Genomic DNA, 17,202 nt, shown 5'->3' with positions numbered 1-17,202 from the left:
GATAAAAACTAATACAAACTAAAAAAAGAAAAGAATAAAAACAAATAGAAAGTGTAGAAAAGGAAAACAGAAAAGAAAAATAGAAAAGAAGGAAAAAACAAGAATATAGTAAAGAAAAAGGAAAGAAATGTATAAAGAAATGATTTCCCCCTTCATTACAACAAGTATAAACAATTTTAGTAACTTATCACCTCCTGTTAAAATAAAACAAATGATCTTTTCTTCCCATATCCCATCTCTTATTTATAAACAAATCCTTAAAGCCTCACTTCAGTCCTGATCAGCAAAAGTCCATTAAGGATTACCAGAGGTAACATATCTATTTTAACCTTGATCAAATAAACCAACGTTGTATTCCTTCCTTTTACTTTTAACAATCTTGATCTTTAATCCCTTCAAATAATGTGCTAGAACTTGGTTTCTTTTCATTTATTTCATTGTGCCTTCTCACAAAATTCTTCAAAGCTTTAGCAAGCCTCTTTTGTAAATTCAGCATAGGAAAATTATCCAGGTCCCTCTCTTGGTTTGTTATTTTTATAGCCCTTTTAATTATTAAGACACCATCCAGCTTCTTTTATATGTCCAGTGTAGCATCTTTTTCCACATCATTCTGTAGCCTGTCATTTTGATATCCACTTTCAGATCAGTCTCAATCTTGTCAGATATAACTCGTTCCTCTTTCACAACATCTTTTAAATACAGTCTATCTATAGAGGCAGACACTCTTAAAATTAACTTCTGGGTCCATTGTTCAAAAATATCTTTCAATATGTCCAATGTTAAAATATTTTGCTTCATTCTGTATTAGTAAATCAAATGTAAGTGTTTTCCTCCTTTAATTGTGTTCTTTGGTTCTTTCTGGTTCCCTCTAGTCTCCAACCTTCGAAGTTTCATCCTGCCATGTTTTTTTTAAGAGAATTCAAAACAAAAGTATTTTTTCACAGGGGGAAAAAAAAATAAGTTCTTAAACTTGTATTTAAAACTTATTTCACTAAGGATTGTAGGAAACTCACCCAGTGCTATAAAACTGGTCAATCCAAAGGTTCCTAATAGCTCAAAAGCAGTTAACAAGCAATATTCAAAAGTGATTAGAAAAGGAAGTATGAGAACTCAGTGTCTTTTTTGAAGATGCCAACCATGGTTTCAGCAAGATGGTTATTCCCTCATCTCCCAGAGCATTAAACCCACCAGAGACCACTGTCTTGCAGTCTCCTCATGAGGAGCAACTGTATGGAGCAATTGTGGTCAATCACAAGTCCTCTCCTTGCAAAGAAAGGAATTACAAAGAGCCAGTCTACTCACTGCCTCTTCATTCTGTTGTGGTTGTTGGCTCCACTTTTAGCAGAGCTGTCTTCAGTTCACCATTTCTTCCCCAGAAGTCCCCCACATAGGGAATATGATTGACAAAGAGTATAAAATGTGATAGAAGATAAATGATGGATGGATGGATGGATGGATGGATGGATATTCTTAAAAAAGAAGGCATAAAGGCTATTTTCTTGCTTAGAATTGCTCTTTGAAACTGGTGGTACATGGTGCCATTTCTTAGAGAGAGAGAGAGACAGATAGGCAGATGGGACATTTATAAGTACAAGGGAAATTAAGATGTCCCCTCTCCTTTTGCAGTGGTTCAGTTTCAAATTGAGCTACTGTACAAAAATAAGAGTTGGAAGAGCAGCACCCCAATATACATTTCAAATACTGTACAGTTTGCCCATCAATTGTTTATTCTCTATATCAACCTTAGGCTTACTCCTATGTTCCAAACTGCCTGCATCCTGATTTCCCAGTCACAAATGGCTTCCTTCGTACCCAACACTCTTTGTTTTATTATTTTATGGTTCCTTTTATTTCCCAAAAAAAAGCAAAGGGGAAACTAACATGCTGCAAATCAAAACACCAGCCTGAAACATAATCTTTATTTCTAAGAAAGTTTGTGGGCTCTATGTATATTCCAGAAGCATACTTAAAAATAAAATTATAGAGAGCTGAGGCCCAATGCCTTGTTTGTTAGTTTGCCCACCGACCTAGAAAAATGACTATCCTAAACTCAGATAATAGAGAAGGTTCTGAAAGGCTAAAAAGGTTGTGTGTGCATAGATGACTAATGATTGGCCTCCTCACTATAGTTGCCATTGTGAGAGTGCTTATATCATGTTGTCATGTTCCATAGGTTCTTATTAGCCTAAACAGTTTAAGGACCCCAGATTAGGTATTTTAGCTACTTCACTGGGAATTAATGGTATCCAAGTCTGTTTATTACAGTTCTCCATCAAGTAATCCAGGGAATTTTAGTTCTGTGGAAGGCTTGAGGGTTTCTGCAAGAGGATCCCTAATTCACTAATTATAATCTACTGATAGATGTAAAGATAGCAAAAATATGTTTACTTATTAACATCCATTTCTAGTGTAGTTGTACTCTTAATGTTATATGCTAGTCTTAGATTCAAAGCCTTGAGACGGATCAACTAGGGCATCTCCTGATCATCCCCCTCATCCCAGTAATGGATTAAGCCATAAGATCTCTAAATGCTTTACACAATAATAGAGTAGGTGTGAATTTTAGTAAGGAATGGACAGATTTCCCACCACTGCCTTCTATCCTCTCAAGTAAGAGATTTAAAGAGTGCTGGCCAGGTTTGACTTGTGACTTGATGATATTTTAAGGCTTCTATCCAAGATATTTGAAATATACATCTAAGTTGTATTTCATGTAAATGCATCAAACTGTGACATCCCATAGTAAGGTAGTATATATAGGCACATAATTCTCTTACAGGTGCCTACTGAGTGATTACTGTATGACAAAGCATGATTGTTTTTTGTGAAACATGCATCAGATGTACTGATTAATTCAGGGTTCTTCTGGATATTGTGAGGCTGGATTTCTAAACACAGATTATAAAACTGTGTGTATGCTAAAATCATACTTATGAAAATTATTGGGTTGGTAAATCTGCTCAGATCTCTCAAAGATAACAAAACAGGAAAACTGTAGTTACAAGAAATCAGTACTATAAGTCAAGCTGATCCTAAGGAACGGGATTAGTTCTTGCTGAAAGAAAAACATCCAAGTGGCTTGTCTTTGTCAGAGCTCTTTTCCCTTCTTCTGCATGGACTTCCATAGGAGATATCACAGATTTCATGAACTAATGAAATTAAGCAACCCCCTGTTGCTAAATTTGCAGCCTGTATGACCTCTGTGAATTAAACACAGCAACTATCAAAGGACTTTGGCAGCAGCCAAGGATTAATGACCAAGTGGAAATATGATGGCTAAAGGCAAAACTGAGTAATCATTAAGCCAATTCCCAAGGAAGTGTAGTATGCCAAGGTTATTGCTATCATAGAGACACAGAAAGAAAGAATAGGGTAACAGCAATAATTAGACAGCAGTTTTTCACCTATGCATGTTAGCAAAAACTGCATAGATGGTACTTAGCAGAAACTACTTCAATTCTATTCTTGTGATGGAAGTAATTGAACACCACTTTTAGGCAGTTAGTTTAGACTAGATAGATTTAAAATATTTTCATGGTAAAATGTTATACACACACACTCATGTACACACACAGTCACCAGCTCTGGTCGTATTCCAGCATGAGTATAAATCAATAAATGACAGGTGGATGATATTCAATGTTTTCAATGGCTTCCACTGAATTTGCAGCCTGTATGACAGATCAAATAAAAAGGGTGGACCATAGCAGCCATCTATGAGTGGAAGAAAACCTTCTTGTGCTAAATGCTAGCTGCCCCAAGAGTACAGAATAGTGTTTCCACTCAGAAAAAAAAAATGAAATGTCTGCCATTTGTACTTCTGCAATATTTTGGAATAAAACAGCCATGAAGACAGAATATACCCATCCCATCTGTTTCCGTTAAGAAAGAACAGTGATGAGGTAGAAACAAACCATGAACATGCAGTTGAATATGATAGTCAGTGTAAGAGGTCAAAGCAACAGGGAAAATACACTGATCAGAAACTTCTGGTGAAGAATGCCATATTCTAATGACAGAAATCTTCAAGGCTAGATAGAGTAGCTTAAATGCTTGATTTTTATGATGTGAAATCTGAGAGACAATCTGCCTAACTTTCTTAAGGACTACCCATCTCAATATGAACCTCTCCATGCATTATGATCCTTATTCCAGCAATTTTTTTGTTAGACCAATTCAAAGATTCCTAATATTTTGTGGCCATTAGGTTGACCTAATAATATTACGTAATGAGTGTTTTTTTTTAATTGTCTGCATGGCTACCTTCCCATTGGAGTGTCTTTTGTATATTTCTCAGATGTAAACCCTACTGTGTTCAGTTGGACATCTTTCTAAGTAAATAGGACTGCACCATCCTTGATCCATTACCCAGCACCTCATGCAATTCTAGATGCTGAAAAGGTCACCTACTCCCTCCCATTATTTATGATCGATGGGACAACCAAGCATGTAATAAGAAAACCAGCCCATGACATGTGGTCTCCCTTCTTTCATATGACAGGAAAACTACTCAGTACAGTTTGGCTTTATTACGACATGAATGCTACAAAAGCATTGTCAATTTAACTTAGTAAAGTTGGCTGTTTTCAAGGAGACATAGTCTTTTTAAAAGAAATGAAATGCACTCCCCCTTGCATCATGGAATTCAGCTCTACTTTTTTATTATTTTGCAAAATAAATTATTATTATTATTATTATTATTATTATTATTATTATTTGCTCCCTTTCAGTTATACTTCCAAAGCAGTTGATACCAGTTGTGGTGGTCTGGCAACAGTCATCTATTCCCACATTGCCTCTAGACTGGATTACTCTAATGTGCTCTACCTGGGGCTGCCCTTGAAGCGTTTTCAGAAACTACAGTTGGCACATGCTGACAAGTGAGATACGGTTTAGTAATATAACACCTTTATTGTGGATGCTGCACTGGTTTATAATAAATTTCCATGTACAGTTCAAAGTACTGGAATTAACAAGGAATATGGGGTCTGGGATCAGAATATCTATAGGACCATCTAAATGGGAACCTTTACCTTTTTTTATATCTTCTTCAAGTTTATTTATTCATTCATTCATTCATTCATCAAATTTTGCCACAGCCCATCTCCCTGCAGAGGAGGGACTCTGGACAGTTTGCAATAAAGTTGATTATGGTCAGTCCATTCATTCTGCACAGAAGGGGACACTTTGAGGACTCTTGGCCTGGGAAGTAAAAAGAGTAGAAGCCCTGAGCCAGTGCTTCTCCAGTGCCACTCGGACTCCTTGAAACTCCTGGATTGACAATGTGCTAAGTTAATTCAACCAATTCAGGACTGTATTTGATATCAATGTGGTTCAATGGTTTTTATTATCTTTTGTTAGGACTTGTGAATGACCTACTTTGGTGAGATATAAATAGTAAAAATAAATAAGAGGTGGGATTGTGAATTCCTAAAACACTAATATATGTCTTTTTTGACATTTTTGACAATGGAAAAAAGACTATTTCAAAATCTGATAAAGGCAGCAGTTTTTCATTACAGTTGTCAGTTCATGAAGTTCATGAATAATGTCTTATTTCTGCTTGAATTTCTTATTTAATTATGGCCTCTCTTCTTTCACTTATGATCAATGTAATCAGCAGCTCATTATTTTTATTAGCATTATTAAATAAAGTGATCTGAACTCATTCTCTGTAACTGATTTAGGAACCTTAACCAGCAAATGTGACCATTAAGGGCTGATCAGGATGGTAATAGGCTCTCATATTTGTTATTACTTTATGAAAATTATTATTGCAATAAACCCACATGGTTTTCCAAGTTGTTCCTACTAATCTAGCAAAAACAAATAACTCACTGGATATTTTACATTATTAATCCACTGTGGACAAAGTGTTTGGCTGAGATACCAGCATGCAGGTTCCCTAGATCAAGTTGCTTTGAAAACAGATGGTACATGCATGTTATGACTCATTCTGAAAGTCCAGCAATGCAAAATAAAACTGTAGACACTTTTTACTGTGCTAATTAATGACAGTTTTAAGCTAAAACTATGAATTTCAGCATAAGCTTTTGTTAGATGTACTCAACACAATGCTTTAAAAAAAAAGTTAAAGCAGAAGAATTTGTCTGAATTCCAGTTACTGTCAAATATAGGGTAGCAGTCAATTAGGATCTTTGGAATTAAAAAAAAAATCTGTAAATCACTTTGGACCAACAGGAGAAAAGTATTATTAATCTCATGTGTTTGTGTTTCTGTGAGAATAAATGTGGATTCATATAGAAATTTGCTCCCAACATTCCCCCTCTCGCAAAAATGTGCACTGAGATCCAACCTCTGACTGAAGACCTCTAGTGAAGTGGAGCATACCACTTAAAGAGGCAGCCTATTCTTCTGGTTGACAGTTCTTATCATCAGAAATTTTTAAGCTGAATTTACTTCTCAGTATCTTCAACACACTTGTTCTGTTCTGCTCCTCAAGACAACAGAACAAATCCACTGCTTCCTCTACATGACAAACCTTTAGAGATAATTTATTAAGTTTGTATGCCACCCAATCGCTGAACTCAGAAGGAGGTTACCATCTTGAATTGGTAAGCTAAAAGACACCAATGGACAGATAATAACTGATCAAAAGAGATCAAAGGAAGATGGAAGGAGTCTACTGAAACACTGTACAATAGAGATGTCAAAATCCAAGATACTTTAGAAGATATTCCTTACTTACAAGAACCGCTAGTACTAGAAGATAAAGTTAGAGAAAGGCGACAGAAACTGATGAAATACCTACTGAAATACGGCAAGCAACAGAAGAACCAGTCAAAGTTCTAACCAAGCTATGCTAGCAAATCTAGAGAACAACACCAATTGGAAGAGGTCAATCTCCATTCCAATACCAAAAAAAAGGAGACTTATCAGAGTGTGCAAGCTATTGTATAATATCCTTAATGTCACATGCTAGCAAAATACTGCTTAGGGTCATCCAATGCAGATTAGAGCCCTATATGGAAAAAGAGATGCCAGATGTTCAAGCTGGCTTTAGAAAAGGCCAAGAAACATAAGACATCATTGCTGATACATACTGGATAATTGAGAAAGCCAAAGGATACCAAAAAGAAGTCAGTATGTGTTTTGTCAATTATAGAAAAGCCTTCAGTTTGGTCAATCACATCAAGCTGTGGAAAGTGCTCAGAAAAATGGGAATCCCAGAATATCTCATTGTCCTCATGAGAAACATATATGCAGGTCAGAAAGCCACAGTATGGACAGAACATGGCAAAAAAGACTGGCTCCAAGTGGCAAAGGAATGCAACAAGGCTGCATACCCTCCCCTTATTTATTCAACCTATATGCTGAATATATATTAAGGGAAGTTTGATTGGAAGAAGATCAGCAAGGTTTTAACATCGGAGAAAGAAAATCAATAACCTGCGCTATACTGTGGACACTACCCTGATGGCCAAAAATACAAAGGATCTGCAAGTTCTAGTAATAAAAGTTAAGGAGCAAAGTGAAACAGTGGAACTAAAATTAAATATAAAGAACACCAAACTAATGACAACAGGTAGAACAATCAGCCTTAGAATTGGCAATGAAGATACTAAAGTGATGGATAGCTTCTGCCTTTTAGGATCAGCCATCAACAGTAAATGAATAAGCACTCAAGAAATATGCTGCAGACTAGCACCTGGCAGAGCAGCCATGAAGGCCTTGGAAAAGATATTTAAATGCCAAATGTGTTCATACCTACAAAGATCAGAATCCTGCAAGCCATGGTATTCCCTGTGACACTCTATGGAAACAAAAGTTGGACTTTAAAGAAGCAGAATAGGAAGAGTGTTGGGAAAGACTCCTGAGAATACCATAGTCAGTCAATAAAACAAACAGATGGATCATTGAACAAATCAACCCTGAGTTCTCACTCAAGGCACAAATGACTAGGCTCAAATTATCCTACTTCAGATACATTATGCGAAGACCCAGCTTCTTGGAAAAGGCTCTAATGCTGGGACAGGTGAAGGAAAGACAAAAGGAGGATGACCAGCAGCAAGTTGGATGGACTCAGTTACAGTGGCAATGAGTACACTGTTGGGAAACTTGAAATAACAGGTTAGGAATAGGTCGTTTTGGAGAAAATCTGCCTATGTGGTCACTAGGAGTGGAAAACGATTTGATGGCACATAATCAATCAAACAATACCACCCAACTCTCAGTGATGCTGGGCAGCATACAACAATCAAATAAATTACAATAAAATCAATAAAACATAAAGATAAAAATGGCAAGCATGATGAAGTGAGATATTCAGAGATCTAAAGACTGCTCTCTTATCTCCCCTTATTCTACTTGTCTGCAGGCTAAACATACCCAGTTTCTTTAAGCATTCCTCATAGATATTGGTTACCAATCCTCTCAACATCTTGATATTCCTTCTCTGATTTCAGTTTATCCTTGGTTCTGTGATCTCCTACACTAATTTGTTCACCAGCATAGGATATTATTCACCTGCCCCTAGAGTACTGAATTAAATTAGCTAAATTAGCTAATCACTTAGAAGTTATCACTCTGTACCAGCTTGCATCCACTAGTTCTTCCTCAAGATTTGAAGCATCATCTCTTCTACCATTCTGTTAGCCCTTTGTGGTAGACCAGATCAGGAAACAGACTCCACAGGAAGATAGAACTGTACTTCATTGAGGTACACTATAATAAGAGAATCTTGCAAGCCCGATTGTCTTTTCCCTCTTCTCCCAACTATCTCCTAGAGAATCAGGGAGGAGCCTGCCTAAGTCTCTTCCAAACACTATCTAATTTCTCAGGAATTATGGAATGTTTCAGCCCTCTTTGCTTATATAATGCTTCTTTCCTATTTCCCTCAAGATAATATCCTGTTCTCAAGAGAAACCAGGGCACAATGAGAGCATTGACAAGGTATGTTTACCACTAAGTCACATCGTGGTTGAACATATTGTATGAACCTGTCATTTTCTGAATAGTCAAAAATGTATAACATATCAAATGATGTCAGAGAACATTTTACATAAACAGTAAGTACTGTACCCTTAGTGATAAAATTCCATCAAATATTAAAGGTTAACATCTTTTCACAAAGCACTAAAATACAGCTTTTTGTAAAGTTGTTTTTTTTTTTTTTTACTTAGATCACTCATGGCTTTTTAAGCTCTTAAAGATATGGCTAAATATGATATTGTTTTTATTGAGTTATTGCATTACTGTGCTTTATCATTTGTTATATCCCTATCTTTAAATATTGTGATTTTATTACATATTGGTTTGTTTTATTATTGTAAGCTGCCATGAGTTGCAATATTCAGTGGGATATAAATTTACTAAATAAATATCAAGGTCATATACAGTATTTGATGCTAGGATCTGACCATCTAATTTATGTGCAGTGGTATTTATATTTGACAGAATTTAGAAGCTCATGTGCAATGGCAAGTAATATTTAACTGTTAGCAGCTTTTAAGAATTCACATCTGATAGTTGTCAAACAAAACACACACACATACACAAGATATTACTGGTGTTTTAGATTAAAAAACTGTAATTTAAAACTTGTAATATATTAGAAAATGTGTAAATTCAAATGACAAATCTGATATAATGTTGCCAAATTTGAATTTGTGCTGTTGCAGTCTATTTTTTATGCATGTATGTATAAAAAATGGGGAATCATAAAATAGGATAAAGAAATTATATACTCATTTCATTTTCTTGTTAACAGGGTTCTCTCTTCCCAACAGTAAATTCTGCTGGGAACAGATAAGCTGATGACAACCATGTAGTAATTTTGCATTGTGAGAGCCAAAATGCATGTTATTTGTTACATTCACTATTTTAATCTTGTTACTAAATTGGAAGTATAAACCACTCAATGTCAGGAGCAGCACAGAAGAAGTATGTAAATAACCAAATATTAATTTTATTGGTACCAAAATTATTCTTAAAATTAATACCAGATATGGAGAGAACAATTTTCATTGGCACTGTAGCATCCAACAGTCATCATTTATTTGTTTCTTTCTTTACTTGCTTACATACTACAGTTTGTATATTACTCAGTCCAGTAAGGTTCCAAGTGTCTTACCAAAAAATAACCATAATAAAAATAACAAAACAAAACACCATGAGGAACAGCCGCATCATCCAAACCCATAGCAGGAGGGTCCCCCTCATCACCAATCTATTCCCAAAGTTCTACAGAAAATACAGTTTTTTATGGCTTTCTGAAAAACCAGTAGAGCGGGGACCAATTTAAACTCAGGCAGTTTCAAAGAACAGGGAACATGAATAAGAAAACTTGTTGCCTGGCAAGATGGCATTCTGTAAGCAAAGGGACACAGAGAGAGCCCACTCTTTCCAATCTGGCTGGCTGAAGAGTGGCCACTGGGAGAAGGCCATAGATATACAGGTCTAAGTCATGTAGGAGTGACAACCAGCACTTTGAATTGCACTTAAAGGGAAACTAGTAACCAGTACAGCTCTCACAGTATAGCCATTACATGGGAAACTCTATAAATTTCCATACACAAATTGGTGCAATCTGGACCAGTTGAAGTTTCAGGTGGTTTTCAAGAGGAGGTCTAAAGACTGTGCATTGCAATAGTCTGAATGAGAGGTGACCAAGGCATGGGTGACCATGAACAAAGCTTCCTATCCAGGAAAGGGCCTAACTGGCAACTAGATTAAGTTCTAGCCACAGCTGCCACCATATCTTCAAGCAGGAGCTATGAATACAAGTGAGCCCCCAAACTACAGACCAGAACAATCCCACCCAGAGCCAAAGACAGACTATATTTGAAGTTATAAGACTTCTGAATGCATAGCCATTCTGACTTGCTGGGCTTAACCATTCAACCCTGTCTGGATTCTAATGACCTTCAGGCACTAAAATAAGACCTCTACCACATCTCTTTTCCAGCTCAGGGTCAAGATATATAAATGAGTATCATCTACTTGCTAATGATACCCAAAACTATGTCAGCAGCTTCACGTAGATATTAAATAGAGGAGATAGTGTCAAACCCCATTTCTGAGAGAGTGTCTCCCTTCCCACTAGAACTGACTGGAATCCACCTTTTGGAAAAGAGGAGAACCACTGCAAAACTGCTTCCTACTCCCAACCCATGGGAATAGTAACCCAGTAATATACCATGATCAATGGTATCAAAAACTGCTGAGAGATCCAGCAAGACCTAGGCAGTTGCATCCTCGCTGTCTTGTTCTCATCACAGCTCAGTCACTACAATATCATGCATTTCCAAAAAAATCTTTTTAAAAATTAATTGTAAGTGTGGTTAGAGGGGATGGCATATAGACAAGGTGGAAAAGGCTAGTGCGAATCACCCTTTCCACACTGAGTTCCTGATGAATATTTAATCTTTATATCTAGATTACTTAAGTACCTGTAATTATTGGTATTGACATAGACTTTGTTCTATTGATAAAAATTGTGTGAAATCTAAGATCTGGCCCACAAGCCTCAAGAGCTGGGAATATCTGGAAACCCCATTTCCATATTAGATTGCCACTGGTTTAGGAAAAAAGGTAATAAACCCAACCCAACAACTATGGATGATCTGTATTTGAGTGGATCAAGATGATTCATTTTTATGCTAGCTGTCATGAGTGCCGTTGAGCTAAAGTCATCAGCGCAATGGCACTCATGACAATGACAAGGAAATAGGTGAAGGGGTACAAGTTAAGTAGCCATCAACCCACAACGACTAACGGCTAACAAACAATAGCTAAACGGATCACGGAGCCACCCAAGCCATCAGCGGCAATACAACGGGGATCGCCCAGCTGAAAGCAATCAGCAGAAGAATGAAAACCTGAGGATGGGCGATCCTGGAAACCCTCAACCAATGGCAGGGCAACGCATGGGACAAAGGGGGGTGACGTGACCGAGAGCGAGGGGGCGCTGACCGGCGCGGGGTATTTAAACCCCGCACCGGCGCGCTCCTGTCACTCTCAGCTTTTTTCTACCAACGTTGTACCTACCCTGAAATAAATCAGAGCCTGCTTTGCAAACCAGTGTCTGAACGTTATTCAGAGGTAGGCAGCGCATGACATAAAGCTGAGAGTCATAAACTCAGCCTCGCCGAGCCCCACCGGACGACAACGAGCCGCGGGAGGAGTAGACGGCGAGAAGACCAGCAAGATGAGGCCGGAACGACGCGGGCAAGGAGGGCGAGCCGCGCGGCAAGAGACAGAGGAGGACCGACCGAGGCCAGAGGCACCGCGGACTCCCGGAGCCATGGACGCCCACCCCACCCGACCCGAGCCTCAGCTCCAACCCCAAGGGGAGATGGCGACGGAGGCAACCCGACCGCGGGAGGGAGCAGCACGACTTCCGAAACCAGCGGAGGACCCCGCACCCCACATCGCACCCCAGCAACGGGCGTGGAGCGACAGCCCCACGATGCTCGACACGGAGGAGGACGACGGAGACACCCATCAGACGGAGGAGGAAGCGGACCCGCGGCGGAGGGACGATGAACCCCACCGGCAACCCACCCCCGAGGACGCGCCAACGGAACCGGCCCCAGCGGCGGCGCGGGCTGTGGACGAGGAGGCACGAGCTGAACTCGCGGCCATGCGGGCTCAGCTGACGGAACTCCGGACCATGCTCCAGGCGCTCATGCCCCCCGCGCCACCCAACGACGTCCCCGCACAAGCCCACACCCCGAGCGAAGCACCGAACACACACGGGCCAGCGGAGAGCCAGCAGACGGCACAGGCGGCCGACACCACACCCCGGGAAGCGAGAGGCGGGGCCGCACAAAACGCCCGGGCCCCAAAGGACTTCCCCATCTTCTTCGATGGGACCCCCTCAAAACTCTCGTTTTTCGTGACCAACGCTAGGGAGTTCATGGGGAGGCACGGACACTCCTATGACTCCGAGGCCGACAAGATCGCCGCCGTGGCGATCAAACTCCAAGACAGGGCGGCGGACTGGTACGTCCAACTGTACGAGTCCAGCTCCCCCGCCCTCGCCACCTTCCCTGCTTTCATCAAAGAGATGAAAACCTACTTCGAAGACCCCCTAGCCAAAGTACGGGCGAAAAGCGCACTCCAGAGACTTAAACAGGGCACACGCACGGTCCCTGACTACGCCCTGGAGTTCAAAGCCCTCGCGGGAAAGGTCTGCGACTGGTCTGAGACCACCCTGCTGGAAATCTTCAAAAGGGGGCTCAACCGCGACGTTCTCCAATGGGCCCTCTACCGCGACGACCCAGAAACGTTACACGGGTGGATCCACCTCGCGGGAAAAGCCGAACACGCGCACCGCACCTTCCTGATGACAACCACGGAAGACACAAACTATGTCGGGAAAAAGGTACCCGCACCACACGGGGGGATGGCCGGCCCCATATACCCAAAAAAGAAGTTCAACCGGGAGCCCTGCGGGAGGTGTGGCAAATTAGGGCACAAGACGGCGGATTGCTTCGCCAACCGACCGCCGACCAGCGCGCCCAAGCCCGCCCCGAAAATTAGCCCCAAACCACCCAACCCGGGGCCGCCCCCTCACCGCCGAATGACCGTGGCCACAGCGACACCGGAAGAGGGCTGGGACACTTACTGGGGGGAAGAGGACAATACCGACCCCGACCAGCCGGCGGGAAATGCTCCCCGCTTGCTCTGAGACGCGTGGCGAGGCAGGCGGTGGGACAGCAACGCGGACCACCTCAACGAAACGACAAAAGCTCCGTAATATTGGCAGCAATTCAACTCTCTGCCGGCAACGGAGCCACCACGGCCGCGGCACTAGTGGACTCGGGGTGCTCAAAAAACCTCATCCACCCCGACCTAGTCGCCAAACTCGACCTCCGCTGCTTCCCCCTCCCCACGCCGCTGGCATTCCACCAGCTGGACGGCTCTACAGCGGGAGGGAAACCAGCCACGCTACAAACCGAGCCGGTCACCCTGCAAATGGGCACTCACACCGAGCGCACGTCGTTCGTAGTCACGCCCATCGGACGGCCCATTGCAGTCCTGGGGATGCCATGGCTCGCGAAAAACAACCCGCGGATCAACTGGGCGACCCGCACCTTCACATTCGGCGACGGCGAGTATCGAGCACCAGTACCAGCTGGCAAAAGCAACCCCACGGTAGGACGAGCGGAGGCGACCACACAAGACAACGCCGCTACCACAGCAGACCTACCGGAACAATACGCCGACTTCTCTGAGGTCTTCGGAGAGGCAGAGGCAGACCAACTACCCCCCCACCGCAAGACGGATTGCCGGATCGACCTACTGCCCGACGTCCCCCTACCTAGACCAAAGATCTATTCGATGACCCCGAAGGAGATGGCAACCCTCCGGGAGTTCATCGATAAAAACCTAGACAGGGGATTCATAGAGCCAGCATGCTCACCGGTCGGAGCCCCCGTCTTATTCCGGGAGAAGAAAGACGGGACCCTACGGCTCTGTACCGACTACCGGGGCCTAAACGCGGCTTCCCTGTCCAACAAATACCCCTTACCCCTGGTGAAGGACATGCTCGCCCACCTGTCCACGGGCAAAGTCTTTTCCAAATTGGACCTGCGCGAGGCGTACTATCGCATCCGAATCAGGGAGGGGGACGAATGGAAGACGGCGTTTAACTGCCCCCTAGGCGCGTTCCAGTACAAGGTACTGCCCTTCGGACTCGCGGGGGCCCCTGGGGTGTTCATGCAGCTCATCAATGAGGTACTGCATGAACATCTGTTTAAAGGGGTCCTGGTCTACATCGACGACGTCCTCATTTACACAAAAACATACGAGGAACACGTAACCTTAGTCAGGCAAGTCCTCGACAAGCTCAGAAGGGCGCAGCTCTATGCAAAGCCCACAAAGTGCGAGTTTCACAAAGAGCGCCTAGACTATTTGGGGTATCGAATCTCCGGGGACGGCATCGAAATGGACCCCGCAAAAGTCGAAGCGGTGCTAAACTGGGAGCGGCCCCGCAACAGACGGCAACTACAGAGCTTCCTGGGATTCGCGAATTTCTACAGGTCCTTCGCCCGGGGGTTCGCTGAGATAGCCCTCCCCTTAACGGACCTCCTCAAAACCAAAGGGGTGGGGGACACCCGACGCGCCAAGAACCCAGGCACAGTGCTGAATTGGACTCCCGCGTGCCAGACCGCATTCGACAAGCTGAAAGCGCTGTTCACGACGGAGCCAATCCTCGCGCACCCGGACCCAGAACGGCCGTTCGTGGTCCAAGCCGACGCCTCAGACTTCTCCCTGGGAGCCATCCTGCTACAAAAAGACTCCACGGGGCTCCTGAAACCATGCGCCTACCTGTCAAGGAAGTTCTCCGAGACAGAGAGGCGATGGCACGTCTGGGAGAAAGAAGCCTTCGCGGTGAAATCGGCACTAGAGACATGGCGTCACCTACTCGAGGGAGCCACCCAACCATTCGAGGTCTGGACGGACCACCGGAACCTCGAGGCCCTACGAACGCCTAGACGCCTTAGCCCAAAACAGGTCCGATGGGCCCAATTCTTCAGCCGCTTTGATTTCCAGCTGAAGTTCATGCCGGGAAAGAAGAACTTTCTGGCCGACGCCCTCTCCCGGCTGCCCCAAGACGAAGAGCCCGCCCCAGACACCATTGGGACGGTCCTATCCGCCTCGCAACTGGGGATGGCCGTGACCACCCGAAGCGGCGCACGGAGGCAGCTCGACGCTACGGCGCAGCCGACGGCGGGACAACCGGCGACGGAAAGAAGGCAACCGCAACTACCAGGGGGAATGCGCACGGACCTCGCCGCCGCCCTCAAAACCGACCCCTGGTTCCTGGCAAACCCCGACAAGGTAACAATGGCGCAAGACCTGGCATGGGGGGAAGGCAGAATCTACGTCCCGGACTCGCAACGCCAGGCGATCTTGCATAGGTCACACGACGCCAAGCAAGCGGGACACTTTGGGTTCCTCAAGACCCTACACCTAACGCGGCGCCAATTCTGGTGGCCCGCGCTCAGGCGAGACGTAAAAACCTACGTGGCGTCCTGCCCAACGTGCGCTAGGGCCAAACGGGCACCAGGCAAACCCGCGGGGCTACTGCAACGGGTGGCAGAACCCTCCCGCCCATGGGAGGAAATCTCTATGGATTTTATAGTGGACCTCCCACCCAGCCAGAAGAAAACGGCCATTTGGGTGGTGAAGGACTACTTCTCAAAGCAGGCCCACTTCATCCCCTGCACGTCGGTCCCATCCTCGCAACAACTAGCCAAACTCTTCCTCATCCACGTGTACAGGCTACACGGATGTCCCGCACGTGTGGTGACCGACAGGGGCACACAGTTCACCTCCAAATTCTGGCGGGCCTTCCTGAAGCTGACGGGGACCCAACAGGCCCTGTCTACGGCTTGGCATCCGCAGACGGACGGAGCCACTGAGGTTCTTAATGCCACCTTAGAGCAATTTATACGATCATATACGAACTACCACCAAGACGACTGGGCTGAACTGCTCCCGTTCGCCGAAGTCGCATACAATAACGCCGTCCACACGAGCACGGGGAAAACCCCGTTCGAAGTAGTCTCGGGGCGCGACTTCGTCCCCATCCCGGAGCTACCTCAACCCCCGGAACCCCAGGTGGACGCCAGCGACTGGGGACGGAAGATCGCGGAAGCATGGCCAGTAATCACGGCGGCGCTAAAGGAGGCACAGGCTGCTTACAAAGAGCAGGCCGACAAGCACCGGCGCCTACAACCGACGTTCCAGGCGGGGGATATGGCCTATCTCTCCACCAAGTTCCTAAAGTCAACCCAACCCTCGAAAAAACTGGGGCCTAAGTACATCGGGCCGTTCCGAGTCACGCAAATAGTGAACCCGGTAGCAATACGCCTGGACCTGCCACACAACCTCCGGAGGCTCCACCCGGTGTTCCACACCAGCCTCCTAAAACCGGCAACCACCTCCCGATGGCACCCAAGCACGCCACAGCCCGCACCGCTTATGATCGACGGGCAACACCACTTCGAGATAAGGGACATCCTCGACTCCCGCAAACAACGAGGAACCCTACACTACCTGGTCAGGTGGAAACACTTCCCCCACCCTGAATGGGTGGCGGCGCATAACGTTAACGCGCCTGACCTGACCAGAGCATTTCACCGGGCATACCCCGACAAACCGCAACCAAGGTCAGCAAAACCAAACCCCCCCCCGCAGGCCTCCCCCCGCCTCCCGTGCCCCAAGGGA

The sequence above is a fragment of the Candoia aspera genome, chromosome 1, assembly GCF_035149785.1.
Source record: "Candoia aspera isolate rCanAsp1 chromosome 1, rCanAsp1.hap2, whole genome shotgun sequence".
NCBI classification, from domain to species: Eukaryota; Metazoa; Chordata; class Lepidosauria; order Squamata; family Boidae; genus Candoia; species Candoia aspera.
This window is presented reverse-complemented; position numbering follows the sequence as displayed.